General features: G+C 38.1%; 1 protein-coding gene and 1 pseudogene across 6 annotated transcripts in view; both read right to left on the bottom strand.

Moving 5' to 3' along the window:
- Positions 1–15324, bottom strand: part of WASF3 (WASP family member 3) — a 133008-nt gene that overhangs the window by 97569 nt on the left and 20115 nt on the right. The window lies entirely within an intron of this gene.
- LOC126940752 (40S ribosomal protein S3a-like) lies at positions 8274–13941 on the bottom strand (annotated as a pseudogene).

Genomic DNA, 15324 nt, shown 5'->3' with positions numbered 1-15324 from the left:
TCCTGTACACTGAGCTCATGGGGTGAACCTTCATCTGCCCTGACCTAAGTCCAGCAATGGGGGATGGCCATTCAAGAAACTAACACAAGAATCAGGACGGCACAGCTCACTGAACATGTGTGAACATGTTTACCTCTGTTCAAAACAATCCAAAGTATGAGGTCTAACATTCCCTCAGAGGCAGAAGGTATCCTACACCCCAACCTACACTAACTGCATTATCTTTCATTGTGTTTTAAGTGCACATATATATATCTGCCAGACTCTGTTGTGCTTTGGAGAAATAACTAAAGAAAAGCTTTAAATACTAGATACAGTCAAAAATCATTCTAAAAGTATTATCACGGTACCTAATTTATTCTTAACATTCAACTAAAGCCAAAACAGCAAGACCCCTCATACAAATGCATCTATTGACGATGCCACATCAGGCTGCCATCACTAAGCCTCAGTAAGACTTTACCATTTGCCTACATAAGTCACTTTCTAAGCCATATGGTTGTCCATCCCTGCAGGGCTCAATTTGCAGTTAAGTTCTGATATCTAGCAATCACAGCAATTCCCACCATGACACCCTGTTCAGTGGCCACTTCTTCCTTCAATGCTCTCCAGGCACTGCCTCCTCCACTCCACATTACTCAGTTCTGAGAGGAACCATTTTTAGTGCTAAACTTCATATCTGATAGAACAAGCTGAAACTTCTTCCAAACTAATACTCTCACAAAACAGAAAACACCCTACAGTGCACCTATTTGGTTGAACAAAAACAGAAAGGAACCAAGTTAACTATCCATCTACTGAGTATTGGAAAAGCAGACATGGAAGAATGCTCAACCTCATGCAATATAAAGAAATACAGGACCAGGCACAGTAGCTCATGCCTATAATCCCAGCACTTTGAGAGACTGAGGCAAGAGGATCATTTGAGCCCAAGAGTTCGAGACTAGCCTGGGCAACATGCTGAAACCCCATCTCTACAAAAAAAAACAAAAAAACAAAAAACAACCCAGGTGTGGTGGTGTGTGCCTGTGGCCCCAGCTACTTGGGAGGCTGAGGTGGGAGAATCACTTGAGCCCAGGAGGTCAAGGCTGCAGTGAGCCATAATCATGCCACTGCACTCCAGCCTGGGTGACAGAGTGAGACTCTGTCTTAAAAAATAAATAAATAAGTTATAGAAGAAATACAAATTAGAGCTGCGATGCCATGCCATTTTAACTTGTTAGATGAGCAAAGATTAAACATATGAAAAATCCCAGTACTGGCCAGGATGGGGAGGGACACAGGTACTCTCTGACACTTTACTGGTGGAAGTAAACTGTTACGCACTTTAAAACTACAAAAGGGTTGACAAGATCAAATTAGAATCTAGAGGAAAAATATATACATAGTTCCTAAAATGTAATCTGTGATGATAACTGAAACAGAAGCCGATTTGGGGATACTGTTTGACTTTGGTAAAAACACAAGTAGGGTTTAATCTCGTCCCCCAACTTCCTGGCCACAGCTGACTGATATGGGGACAGACACCACCTAAAATGGGCCAGGTTTCCCTCCCAGGAATCTGGAATTGGGATTGTGTGGTTCTGATTTGGTCTGCTCATGTGTGTTTTTCAACAGTGAAAACATAAACCTCACGTCACATTAAGTCATCCTGCCTCTATTTCTATTTAGCATACAAACAGCATTTGAGGATTCAATAAACCGACTTCCACTTTGAATTTTTCAAACTTACACTCTAGGGTTATTTTCTGCTTAAATTTTTGTTTTTCCTAACCTTCCTTCTCATCTTTCTGATTTGAAGAACAGCAATTTCTATCAGCTTATCTGATTATCATATTTATTTCTGCTTAAGAGCATTATTTACAGTTATTTAATAGACTGACTCTTGCGTAACTAGAGTCAACAAATTCCAAACCTCGCCCTCTACCTCACAATATTATTCTTGATGGGATTATGGAGTTGCTGGTAAACTTTTCTTTAGGGTTTGGTTTTGAATTTTTTTGTTTTTTTTCTTTTTAAGTCCCATAGCAATCATAAATCAAGGAATCCTCAATGTAACTTTCCAAAAGAGACAAAGAAACCTTTGGTCTCTTCATTTTAAAAACTCATTTTAATTTAATAGTGACTGACATTCACCAACAGATGAAGACCAATTTTTCCTCTTCATTTGTTCCATTATTTTCCAGTTTGTTACAGAATTATACAAGCTACGGATCTGATGTGCCCTTCAAAATATCAAGTTTGAGTTTAGAGAATTAGCACCCCCTTGATTGTCTTCTCCTATGAACCCATCATTCTGTCCAGCAGCTCTCAATCTAACAACACCCAAAAAGCAAAGAAGATATATACACTTATTTCAATCATAATAGTCAATTATGACAACGCAAATAATTTAAGCTTTCAAAGCACTTAATTCTGCTGAAGATACAATCATGTTACATACTTCAAAAATGATACTCCCCCATCCTGTTTTTGGAGAACTCTGAAAATCCAGACAATATGCTTCCTTTCAAAACACCAACTGGTTATAGAGGAAAAGAAACAGACAAATGATCTTGCCAAGAGCCATTTCTGTAGTTTCCCTCCACTGAGGAGCCCTTTCAGTGGCTACAAAGATTTAAATTCAATCCTTGATTGGACTGATGATACACCACCTTTTATTTATTTAGAACTGAATTTTCAAAAAAAAAAAAAATTGAGTTTCGGGAACTCTAATTCAGTTGTTTCCAATTTTTCCAAGTATGAGGACCCCTCTGCAATACTAAAACAAAAACAAAACAAAACAAAAAAAACTGAGGATTCTTTTTAAAAAGAAAACTGAGGATTCTTCTTTTTTTTTTTTTTTTTTTTTTTTTTTTTTTTTTTGAGGCAGGGTCTCACTCTGTCACCCAGGCTGGAGTGCAGTGGCACGATCCTGGCTCACTGCAACCTCCACCTCCCAGGCTCCAGTGATCCGCCCGCCTCAGCCTCCCAGTAGCCAGGACTACAGGGGTGTGCCACCACACCTGGCTAATTTTTTATGTTTTTGGTAAAGACAGGGTTTCGCCATGTTGACCAGACTAAAACTGAGGATTTTTTAAATTGCTCTATCTAGTGATGAGAACAGAGAAACCAAAAAAACTGTCAGTACAAAATAACCCTCTTAAAAGCACCTGCAAACATCTACAAAATAGTAAAACACGAATTTAATCTTTTTATTACAGAGCCAGTTAATGTCAGAATAAGGTCTAAAACCCAGTCTCCAGATTTATAATACAGATGGGGCTCTTAGAATTGATCATGGAGGGCAGGTGTTTCTCAAGTAGCCCTGACAATTCTCTTAGGAACTAGACAAGCTGACTTGAAAGTTCTTCTAGAAAAGCAAACAAAGACAGACAAGACAATTCTGAAGAAGAGTAAGGGTAGAGAACATCCCCTATCAGATATTAAAACATTATAAAGCTTCAATAATAAAAATAGTGTGAATAAATAAACCTATAATGGAATAGACTAGAAAATGCAGAAACTGACAAAGTATATATAGGAACTCAGTATAAGATGGATGTGACATTTTAAATCCCTAGGGTAAGAGTTACTGGTTAAATGCTACTGTAACAACTGGATACTCACTAGAAGAAAAAAATCAAATTGAGTCCTCACTCTCCCCCTTATACCAAAAGAAGTTTCAGGTGTATTAATAGCAAAAATGTACAAAATAAAACCAATAAAGAGCGAAAAGAAACACAAAAAAAATTTTTAACAATCTTGAAGAAGAAAACGTCTTTCAAAACATTATTGAAAAACAAGAAAGGCCAAATATTAAACTACTTGAAAAAAATCAAATATTACTTCATTACAGAAAATTCTATAAACAAAATCAAGATTATATATCAAATGAGGTCTTTTTGGGGCATCATAATTCTATCCACAAACCTGGGGTTCTGTGACACCCAAGTACAGCACTCTATTCCACGCAATTCCAAACCACTTGAAAGGAAGCTTTTAATACAGTTAAAATCAAGTCATCTAACAGAATCCTTTCTTTCCTAGGCCTATGAAGTAAGTTTTCTACAGCACCATCCTCAGCTATCACCTCCACTCACATTAGAAACTGTCAGCCACATAGTAAGGCAAGGGCTTTTATTATGCATTTGGGGGGTTTACAGTTTAATTTGAGCAGAAGATAGACACAGCAAAGCAATACAAGTCAAAAGGTTTTTCTAGGCTTGCCCTGGGATTATATGGTCTTACCGCCAACATGCAGGTTCGGCAGTGAACACTTATCAAATTTATAACATCAACAGAGACTTCTGAGCCCCTACTATATGGAACCAAACCTGAGATGAAGAACAGTCTACTGCCTTCCAGAAGCTTACAATCTAACTTAGTCAAAGAGACCATGAGGCAAGGACATCTGCTTACCAACTAGTGGTAACAGAATTATGCTTCAGTCTTCAAATCTCTCCATATGACTGAGTACAATAAAATTATTGTTATTTTACTTGTCAGTATAAGGAAAGCACAGCTAACCAAATGATTTTTCTCAAACCTAGTGTGTAGGCATACCTAAGTGATTCAACCCAAAACCTGAAAACACTAATGTAACCCATATCAGCTCAGTGAGGGACTCCATTCACAAGGTAATTAATGTAAACAGCTGCTGTTTACATTTGGATCTTTAGTTCTACACCATCTGGATTTTCATCATTTTTATTTCCCTTTATCCATAGCTGGTATTTCTCCAAGTTCTTGTCAATTTGTTCTTCCTTTTTGACACAAAATATTATTTATTACAGCTATAAATTGGCTTTCTTCATCTCAGTCCACCTTTTTTTTTTACGTTTTTCTTTCTTTTTGCATTCCAGGGTATTGCTTGGGAAAATGCTTTCATGCCATGGTGAAAGCTGAGTCAGAGGGGATCTGTCATCTCACTACTTTCCTTCCAGATGATGGAATGCCGGCTGTATTCCTCCACTCCCTTGACTATTTAGTTAGCATGAGTTATCAGAACTATCAGCAGAGTAACAACAGTTTTCATATTTTAATTTACAAAGAAGACTTTGAAACACACAGTAAGGACTCTCTGTAAGGTCAACCTACAGGGCAATACTGGCTTTGCAAGAAATTCCAAAACTGCTTGTCTCGTATATGCCTTCAACACACAACCAACCACTAGCAACTAAAATTTCTGAATAATTATCTCACATCTTTCTTTGCTGCCTGTGAATGTTTCCTAGATAACTGAACATAAAACTGAGGAATGCTTTACAAATTCCCTATTTTAACTTACAGAAATAATTAAACTCAAGACAAATTATATTTTACCTGGTAATTACAAAGAAATGACTGAAATTACAAGTCAACTCCAATAAGCCATCCTTAATAAATTTCTATAATACTAGCAATTCCATTGGTTAACGACCAGAACTCTCAATAAAGTTCAGTGTGTTTATCAATACAGATTAACAGTGACCATACAGTCTTCATTTCAAATCCTAGGACTAGTTTCCACAAAAATTGTGTTCACTGCATAGCACTGGAAATTAAGGTCACCTTTTTACTTTACAAATAAGCACCTTGGAGAAGAAGTCTTAGTGAGTATTTCCCGGGAATAAAAAAGACACTCTTTCACATTTGCCCCAGTCAGGAATTTTCATAACCTTGAGATGGTTCATCTGTGTTCCAGCAGATACCACTAGTCACCCAGCAAAAGCAGTAGGAAAAGGAAAAGGCTCACCATTCTGTTAATTTACTGGTCCCTTGCAACTAAGTGATTAATCTATGAAGAGAGGGAAGAAAGAGGTACCTGGAAGGAAGTGTCTTTGTTAGACGCTTGTTTGATCTCCATAATCCTGCAAAACCAAGTGTGTATCTTTTTCCCCTCCAGGGAGGTGGGGGAGGTACCACTTAGAAGTTAGGGGGTTAAGTACACATTACAGGAAGTCACAGGTCCCATGCACTGAGCCCAAACACACTTCACTGAATTGAATTTTCAGAACCTTTTTAAGTGATCACATCTCTGGTAAGCCATTTCGGCTTCTGCACTGCAAACTTTTTGGGCGACTTGAGTGGCAACCACACTTCTGACTCCTGTTACTATCTGCTGCTGCTGTGGCTATTTGAAGAGACTGAAATAGGCTTTAGGTAGCCTCCTGATCACAAAAGCACACTCCAACAAAGCTAGAGTGGCTTTCAAGGCTTAAAGAAGTGGGAAAAGGATGTTCTAGAAATGAAATACTGAGGGTAAAGTACAAACACCACAGTGGAGGGTGCTCAGGGTCATTCTTCTGAAAAATGGGTCAAAGTAATATAATCAAATTCATAATAAAAAAATAATTTTCAATGAAATAAGGAATTTTCAATGAAAGATACTACCTAGCAAAAAATAACTCTTATGTGGGCTTAAGGAGCCTTCGACTCTTAGCTTCACCCCCACTTCTGCCTACTCTAATTATGAACTACTCTGCATCTTTATGTACTTCCATTTTGAGTAAAAACAAAATAATAAACACTACAGGAGAAGGAGCCCTAGACTAGAATCTGGATTTCTTGAACCAGCTTTACTGTTCACTTGCCATTTGTGACCATAAGAATCTTTCTGTTTCTTACCCGTTACTGAAAATAATTGTTTTTTCTGTCCTTGCTTGCTCCCTTTGGAACCTGTCCCCATGTGACCAGTGTCATCTGAATAATAAGCCACCTTATGGTATTGTACACACCAAATGAGATCACATAACTAAAGACACTTAACCCATAAATCATTATGCAAACATGTACTCTTATCAAAACTGATAGATGCTATCCACAGTAACTCTGTCCAAACTGCTTTACCATGGCTGTTGCTATCTTTCCACTAAGACCCTAGGCTTCAAATTACCACTTTAGCATTCATTTCTTTCTGCCCCCATCTTAAGCATCCGTAGAGGTGCCTGTCATTATCTTTCTAATTGACTAATTATGCTCTCAAGGTATCTATCCTATTAGAATACATGTTAATAACTGAAAAGAGAGACCTGCATTATTTTTGCCCTCTTTTCCAAGGTATGGTCTCGAAACACACACACAGATCTGAAGGTTTCTTAAGGATTTTCTATTGCTGCTTTCTTTACTCTGACAGTTACTGGGAAATTTTCTATTCTCAGCACAGTACTAAGCACTTTATTTATTATTTACATTCTCTTACTTAAGTATACTCTTTAAATACAACACTGTGGGGTAGGCTTTTTTTTTTTTTTTTTTTTTCGTTTGAGACGGAGTCTCACTCTGTCACCCAGTCTAGAGTGCAGTGGTATGATCTCGGCTCACTGCAACCTCCACCTCCCGGGTTCAAGCAATTCTCCTGCCTCAGCCTCCTGAGCAGCTGGGACGACAGGTGCGCACCGCTACGCCCGGTTAATTTTTTGTATTTTAGTAGAGACGGCGTTTTCACTGTGTTGCCCGGGCTGGTCTCGAACTCCTGAGCTCAGGCAATCTGCCCCCCTTGGCCTCCCAAAGTGCTGGGATTACAGGTGTGAGTCACTTCAGAAATTCTGTTAACTTAAATTTAAATGAAACTTGCAAAATCTTCTGAGGATAGCCAGATTAATCAAATTCTATTCAACTTAGGAAAAGAAACCACATTCCATCCATTCACATATGGTTTCCTTATTTTATCACAACCAATACTTTCAAAATAATCTTTAAAAAAAGAAATTTGACCAGGTATAGTGGCTCACACCTGTAATCCCAGCACTCTGGGAGGCCAAGACAGGCAGATTATTTGAGCTCAGGAGTTCAAGACCAGCCTGGGCAACATGGTGAAACCCCATCTCTTCTAAAAATACAAAAAATTAGCCAGGCATGGTGGTACATGCCCGTAATCCCAGCTACTCGGGAGGCTGAGGTGGGGGGATCAACTGAGCCCAGAAGTCAAGCTTGCAGTGAGCCAAGATTGTACCACTGCATTCCAGCCTGGGTGACAGGAGTGTGACCTTGCCTTAAAAAAAAAAAAAGAAAGAAATTTATGCCAGGTGCGGTGGCTCACGCAGGTAATTCCAACACTTTGGGAGGCCGAGGCAGGTTGATCACCTGAGGTCAGGAGTTCAAGACCAACCTGACCAACAAGGAGAAACCCCATCTCTTCTAAAAATACAAAATTAGCCGGGTATGGTAACACATGCCTGTAATCCCAGCTACTTGGGAGGCTGAGGCAGGAGGATCGCTTGGACCCAGGAGGTGGAGGTTGCAGTGAGCTGAGATCGTGCCACTGCACTCCAGCCTGGGCAACAAGGCAAAAACTCCATACCAAAAAAAAAAAAAAAAAAAAGAAAAGAAAAAAGAAATTTCAAAACTACCATAAATAATTTGACCTGAGAATTAGGCAGCCCCCAAAATAAAACAAAAATATCAACAAGCAACAAAAAAAATAACATATGAAAACCAATACTTCAGGAATAATATTTGAATGCTAATTGTACCTACAAAAAGAAATATTAATCAATGCTTGTCGAGTTTTAGACAAAGCCCATGGAAAGTTTAGCACCGTTCACTGAGATTCAGGTGTTTCTGAAAAAGAACTGAACATCTTGAGAGAAGCAGAAAACTGCATGTGTTTTAAGTTATATTATTCTACAGCACTTCTGACAAAAGAAAACCACAAAAGCCAACTTTTGGATGTATTCAAAAGATTCTATCCTAATACTCTAAAAGGTAAACGTTGCAGATTTTTTTAATGAAAGATAATGGAAAGCAAAACATGCACAGTAAGAACTGTCTTAATTACTGGAAATGCAGGCACCTCTAATTTTCAGTATCTAAGGTGGGGGTGTCCAATCTTTTGGCTTCCCTGGGCCACACTGGAAGAAGAAGAATTGTCTCGGGCCACACATAAAATACACTAACGATAGATGATGAGCTAAAAATAAGTAAATAATAAATAAATCTCAAAAAAAAATCTCGTAATGTTCTAAGAAAATTTACAAATTTGTGTTGGGCTGCATTCAAAGCCATTCTGGGCCACATGCAGCCCGTGGGCCACGGGTTGGACAAGCTTGATTTAAGGTTTCAGAAATACCATCATCCTAGAAAGCATCTTCAGCATGATTCAGTTTTGCTTTTTCTGAGCTCATTTATTCATTTCCCTTGCCAGTTCATTCATTTCTGATGACCAAGCATATTCAGTGCTCACACTAAACACCAGGAGCGCCATCCTCTGGTTTTAAAAAAAGGGTAAACACAAGGGTCTATACCATGAGCTGAACACTGGATGAGGGGGTCCGGGGGGCTGTTACACAGAGAATCATGTTGTTTCTTTTTTCTCTTTCAGGAATCCACTGAAACAAACCAAAAATGAAATAGTAAACTAGGCAAAGTGACACAATCTACGTGAGATACCATTATATCTGCAAAACAACCCAAAAAGTAAACGTCTCTTCAGTAAAAGAATGCCACTACTTTCAACCTTACTTCCTATCCTTGGCACTTCAATTTAACATGTGTCTAGAACCAGACTACCCACCTATATATTTCATAGACTATTAAAATATTTGAATGTATTTGTCTGCTATCCAAAATTAACTAATGATAAGCAAAAAATACTTACTATAATTAATTTGTTAATAATAGTCATCACTATCTTTCCCCTTCTCTAGGCTTGGATATTTTATTTACTTTCGTATTTTAATCTAGTTTCTCTCTCTCTCTCTCCTTAAGGCAAGAGGATCACTTGAAGCCAGGATTCAAGACCAGCCTTAGCAGCATAGTGAGACTCTATCTCTAAAAAAACCTTAAAAAATTAGCCGGTCCTAGTGGCACACACCAGTAGTCCAAGCCACTCAGGAGACTGAGGTGGGAGGCTTACCTGAGCCCAGAGTTTGGGGTTACAGTGAGCTATGATTGCACCATGGCACTCTAGCCTGGGCGACAGAGCTAGACCCTGTCTCAAAAAAAGAAAAAAGAAAGAAAAAAAAAAGGAAATGTATCCCAAGAATATAAGGTTGGCTTAATCTCCAAAAATCAATATAATAACTACTATCATAAAGGACAAAATCATATGATCATCTCAATAGAAAAAGCATTTCCCAAAATCCAATATCCATTCATGATTATTGATTTGTTAAAGAAAAGATGTTAAATGATATCAAGAACAATACAGCATATACGTGTCAACGGAGACACAATGAGAAAGCTAAAGTAAAATACATGAAACAAAAGAAGTTTATTACTCATAGGTCCCAGAGAGGTTAGAGTGCCAAACAGAGATAGACAGGAGGTCCTGAGACAGGACAGGGAAGGAGCAGGAGGGAGAGGGAGAAAGAACTGTGGAACTACACCTTTGTTGAGGGACATTATTCCCTATGCTTTCCCTCAAGGGTTGTGAATCAGTTAAAGAAAACAAATGTGAATGGGAACTTATTCACATGACTCTGAGGATGACCATTAGGTTTTACTGTGGTTGGCAGCTCATGGCGTGTTGCATTTTGGGTCAGTGAGATGAGGCACAATTAGGCCATACTGCAAACAACCACAGGGAGGGTAGGTTCTAAGTAGGCCAAAGGTGACAGGACATGACTGAGTTACAAACAATTTATGTTAGGCCTAAAATGGATGCTAAGGTAGCAACTATATTAAACTTATCACAGTGATTAAAAACTCCTAGACTTAGAATAAAACTTCCTCAACCTGAGAAGTCGTCTACAAGAAAACAACTAACATCACGCTTAATGCTGAAGGACTGAATGCTTTCCCCCTGAAATCAGGAACAAGGGAGGAATATCTAATCTTATAATTTCTATGCAATATTGTAAAGGAAATTCTATCCAGTGCAATAAGACAGGAGGAAAGAAAAGAAGCGGGGAAAGGAGGAGAAAGTATCTAGATTGGAAAAGAGGTAAAATTGTCTTGCTAGTCAATTTCATGATTACACATTTTATGATCCTATACATACAAAAGTCTAAGGAATCCACAATAAAACTACTAGAATTAAAAGACAAATTCAACAAAGTCACATGACACAAATTAATATAAAGAAATCAACTGCAGTGACTACAAAGAGGAAACCTAAGGGAGTTCCTCTGTGCTGATGGAACACTTCTGTAACTTGATGTGGTAGTGATTACACGAACCTATACATATGATTAAATTGCACAGAACACACAACTGAGTGCATGTATAAACTAGTGAAATCTGAATAAGGTCTACAGATTGTACCAATGTCAATTTCCTGTTTTTGATTTTTGTTGTTGTTGTTGTTCACAACTAGGACTCTTTACTTGCCATTATTATAAGTCTGAACTTTAAACAGATCATTGGACTGGTGGTTCATATCCATCAGCTCATTCAACTTTAGCACCTGTCTTGCTCCCAGTGGCTTTTCCAGAACTCCTGCCTTCACCGTGACGCTCCTTGAGTTTTCCCAATTCAAACTTGGGCTTCTTCAGCATTTTTACTTTTCTAACGAAGACATCATGGAGAGGACAGATTGGCAAGCCTTTTCTATGTCTTTTCCAATGCTGTCTGGAATCAATTTATTGACTACTTCTTTCAAGTCCTTTTTCTGCACCTCCCAGGTCTTAACTTTCATCATTTTCTTCAGGATTTGGCAGACCTGTTGGTGCTGAGCATAAGAGGTCTTCCATATCTGATTGTTACTTTTTTTAGGAAAACCAACATAGAACAGACAAAGCAAGTAACCATCGGTAGTCCTGACATCAACACGCGCTTCAATCATTGTCTGCCATTTTTTGACCATGGAACACATTTTGTCATGGGTAAGATCCATGCCATGGAAGTTAGGAAGTTTCTGCCCTGAACATCTTCAGTAATCAGCTTGAATTTTCTAAATGCAATCTCATCATTCTGCAAATCAGCAAAACTCACTTCAAACACACAATCCTTGAGGTCATCAGATGCAATTTTGATTCCTTGGGTCCTGGTGACTAGCGTCTTCCCAATATTCCTTATATTGAACATAGCAGGTGCTTTCACATCATACCAATCTTTCTTAGAAAATGCATCAACCATTTTCTTCTTGGCTCCCTTTTTGCCTCCTTTCATAAGGCGCTTGTTCTTGCTAACCACCATGGTGCTGCTCAGAGAGCCAAAAGGGCTGTTCTGATAGTATACTGTAGTTAGTTATGTAGGATGTTACCACTGGAGGAAGCTGGGTAAAGAATACATAGAACCTCTGTGCACTACTTTTGCATTTCCGATGAGTCTATTATTGTTCCACAATAAAGTTATTTTTAAAGTTAACTGTATTTCTACATACTAGCGACAAACTATGAAAAATGAATATGATCTTCAGATGACTCTTTTCTGAAAACTTGGGAACCACTGACTTAGACCTCTTTCAAGATAGTAAGTACATAAGTTACATAAGCACATGATGTACCACAATCCAAACTATATCTCAGTGAAGTTCCCAAACATTACAGTCTCCTGGCTATCATTTAAAATTTTCAAAGCCCATGTGCCACTTCAGACCATCGCAATTTCTGAGACTAGGTCAAAGGCATCAGTACTTCTGAAATTCCCCACGTAAACCACTACTGTATGGGGCAACAATTCTCAAATTTATGTTTCAGGACCTCTTACAGTTCAAGACCCCAAGAGTAAAAACAGAAAAGGAAAAAAAAAAAAAAAGAAAGAAAGTAATGAAACAAAGGAGTGACTTGAACTCAGGAAAGAAACAAAAGAAAAAGTCATAGTACAGAAGGAATTAAGATGTCCAAGGGAGAATAATAGATTCAAATGAAAATTTTACAAAGGGCATTGAGGAAAAGTAGAAAAACAACCATAAGAAAGTGAAATTTAAAAAGAAGTATGAAGGGTCAAAGTTGAAGTGAATAAAACAGAAATTAGGCAAACAAGGTCAAACATTCATATAATTAGAAATACATATACCTCCAAGATACATATACATCAAACTCTGGAAGAAGATATTCAAAACACTAAAACAGAATATTTAAAATAATACTCCAAGAAAACTTCCTGAAAATAAAAGACCTGAATCTACACATTTTAAGAGCCAACTGGTGAAAAGTGACCAAGAACAAACTACCCCAAAAATGTAACCTAGTAAACTATTAGACTTTAAGCATATGAAAGATATCTTTGAGGCTTCCATGCTAAAAGATATCAGAGAATGATATCAGAGAATGAATCAGCCTGGCATCAGACTTAGCAAAGCAACATACAAAGCAAGACTAGCAGAAAATCATTCTTGAGAAGCCTAAGGGTGAGACTCTGTCTCAAATAAATAAATATTAAAAATAAGAAAAGATGCTAAATAAAAAGGATTGTATATCAAGCCAACCTGTCTTTCAACTAATGAGGCTAATAAAAAAAAAAAAAAACTCTGAACAAGCAAGAACTCACAAAATACTTACACATGTATCTTTCCTGAGGGTTCTAATCCCTTTCTCAACCCAGGTTCATTATCTGGACCATAGGTGCAGAAAATGATCTGACTATGTTCTCAACTCCGCCAAGAACGGTATACAACTAATAAAATTCTAGATGCAAAGGAGAGACACTGATCCATTACATTCAATGGAACATCCGGGCTTGAGCTCCATCTAAACAAGAGATGACTAAAGAAACCTTAAGCAAAAGGACTGGTCACAAAGTGAGCATTTTATGTATTTAATTGTAGAACTAAGAATAAAAACAAGACAGGAAAACGATAAACTGTATATGTCCTGAAAAAATTTGAAAATGCAACTGAAATAATGGGAGGAAAGGGAAGAGGAAAAAGGAAAGAAAAAAAAACATAAAATCATAAATGATTGTATGGTGAACAGATGAGAAGCAAAAGATGCCTTTTAAAAGTAGCATACAAGACGGTAAAAAGATAGGTTAAAAGTAAGAAGGGGTTAAGGTACTACAAAAGGTACTAATTCAATGGTACTATTAGAAGAAAAACTTAGTCCCACCTTCCTGATTCCAAAAGAATTTTTAAAATTAAGAAAAACACATCCAATAATAAATGAATAAATATACCAAAATATAGACAGTAATTTAACACAATGACAGAATTGAGAACAAACATATCAGTTATCAGTTATAACAATACGAATGAGTTTAACTTGCTTATTAAAAGAAAGATATTTTCAAATTTGCTTAGAAAGCAAAGACTATGCTGTATGTAAGAGACATACTTAAAATACAGTGATGCAAAAAGGCTAAAAATAAAGGAACAAAAATTGCCGGGTAAATAAAAATAATCAGACAAAAAAAAAAAAAAAAAAACCGACAAAAGTTATCTGAACAGACCTAACTACTTTTAAATACTAAAAGTTAATTTCACAATGCAGAATACATTATTAATCTCTATAAACTAAATAAATTATGGCTGATCCAAGAGTAAATAAATAAAAACACACCATAAATAAAACACAGTACTTGATACAAAGCAGAGCATAGGAAAAAAAGGATATACACGATTTCAACAATATAACCAACAAAGCAGTTTTTCTGTATATATAGAGAGACAGCACTACACTCTGGTAACAGAGAATATAGCTTCTTGAACATTCACAGAAAGTTATACATTAAGGCACAAAGAAATCATTACTATATTCATAAAATGGAAATACCGCAAAACATATCCTCTGATCACAGTGCAAAAACAAAACTAGAGGAGCTTTTCAAGATGGCCGCATAGGAACAGCTCCAGCCTCCAGCTCCCAGTGTGAACGACACAGAAGACAGGTGATTTCTGCATTTCTAACTGAGGTACTGGGTTCATCTCACTGGGGTATTTCAGACAGTGGGTGCAGGACAGTGTGTGCAGCCCACCGCGTGAAAGCCGAAGCAGGGCGAGGCCTCACCCAGGAAGCGCAAGGGGGAAGGGAATTCCCTTTCCTAGCCAAGGGAAACCGTGACACACAACACCTGGAAAATCGGGTCACTCCCACCCAAATACTGCGCTTTACCAAGGGTCTTAGCAAACGGCACACCAGCAGATTATATCCCATGCCTGGCTCAGAGGGTCCCACGCCCATGGAGCCTCCCTCATTGCTAGCACAGCAGTCTGAGATGGAATTGCAAGGCTGCAGTGGGCTGGGGGAGGGGCGCCCACCATTGCTGAGGCTTGAGTAGATAAACAAAGCAGTGGGAAGCTTGAACTGAGTGGAGCCCACATGGCTCAAGGAGGCCTGCCTGCCTCTGTAGACTCCACCTCTGGGGACAGGGCATAGCCAAACAAAAGGCAACAGAAACCTCTGCAGATTTAAATGTCCCTGTCTAACAGCTTTGAAGAGAGTAGTGGTTCTTCCAGCACAGAATTTGAGATCTGAGAATGGACAGACTACCTGCTCAAGTGGGTCCCTGACCCTCGAGTAGCCTAATTGGGAGACACCCCAC

This window comes from Macaca thibetana, chromosome 17 (assembly GCF_024542745.1).
Source record: "Macaca thibetana thibetana isolate TM-01 chromosome 17, ASM2454274v1, whole genome shotgun sequence".
In the NCBI taxonomy this organism is placed as follows: Eukaryota; Metazoa; Chordata; class Mammalia; order Primates; family Cercopithecidae; genus Macaca; species Macaca thibetana.
The sequence above is the reverse complement of the archived record's forward strand: the minus strand, read 5'-3'. Positions and strand labels throughout refer to the sequence as shown.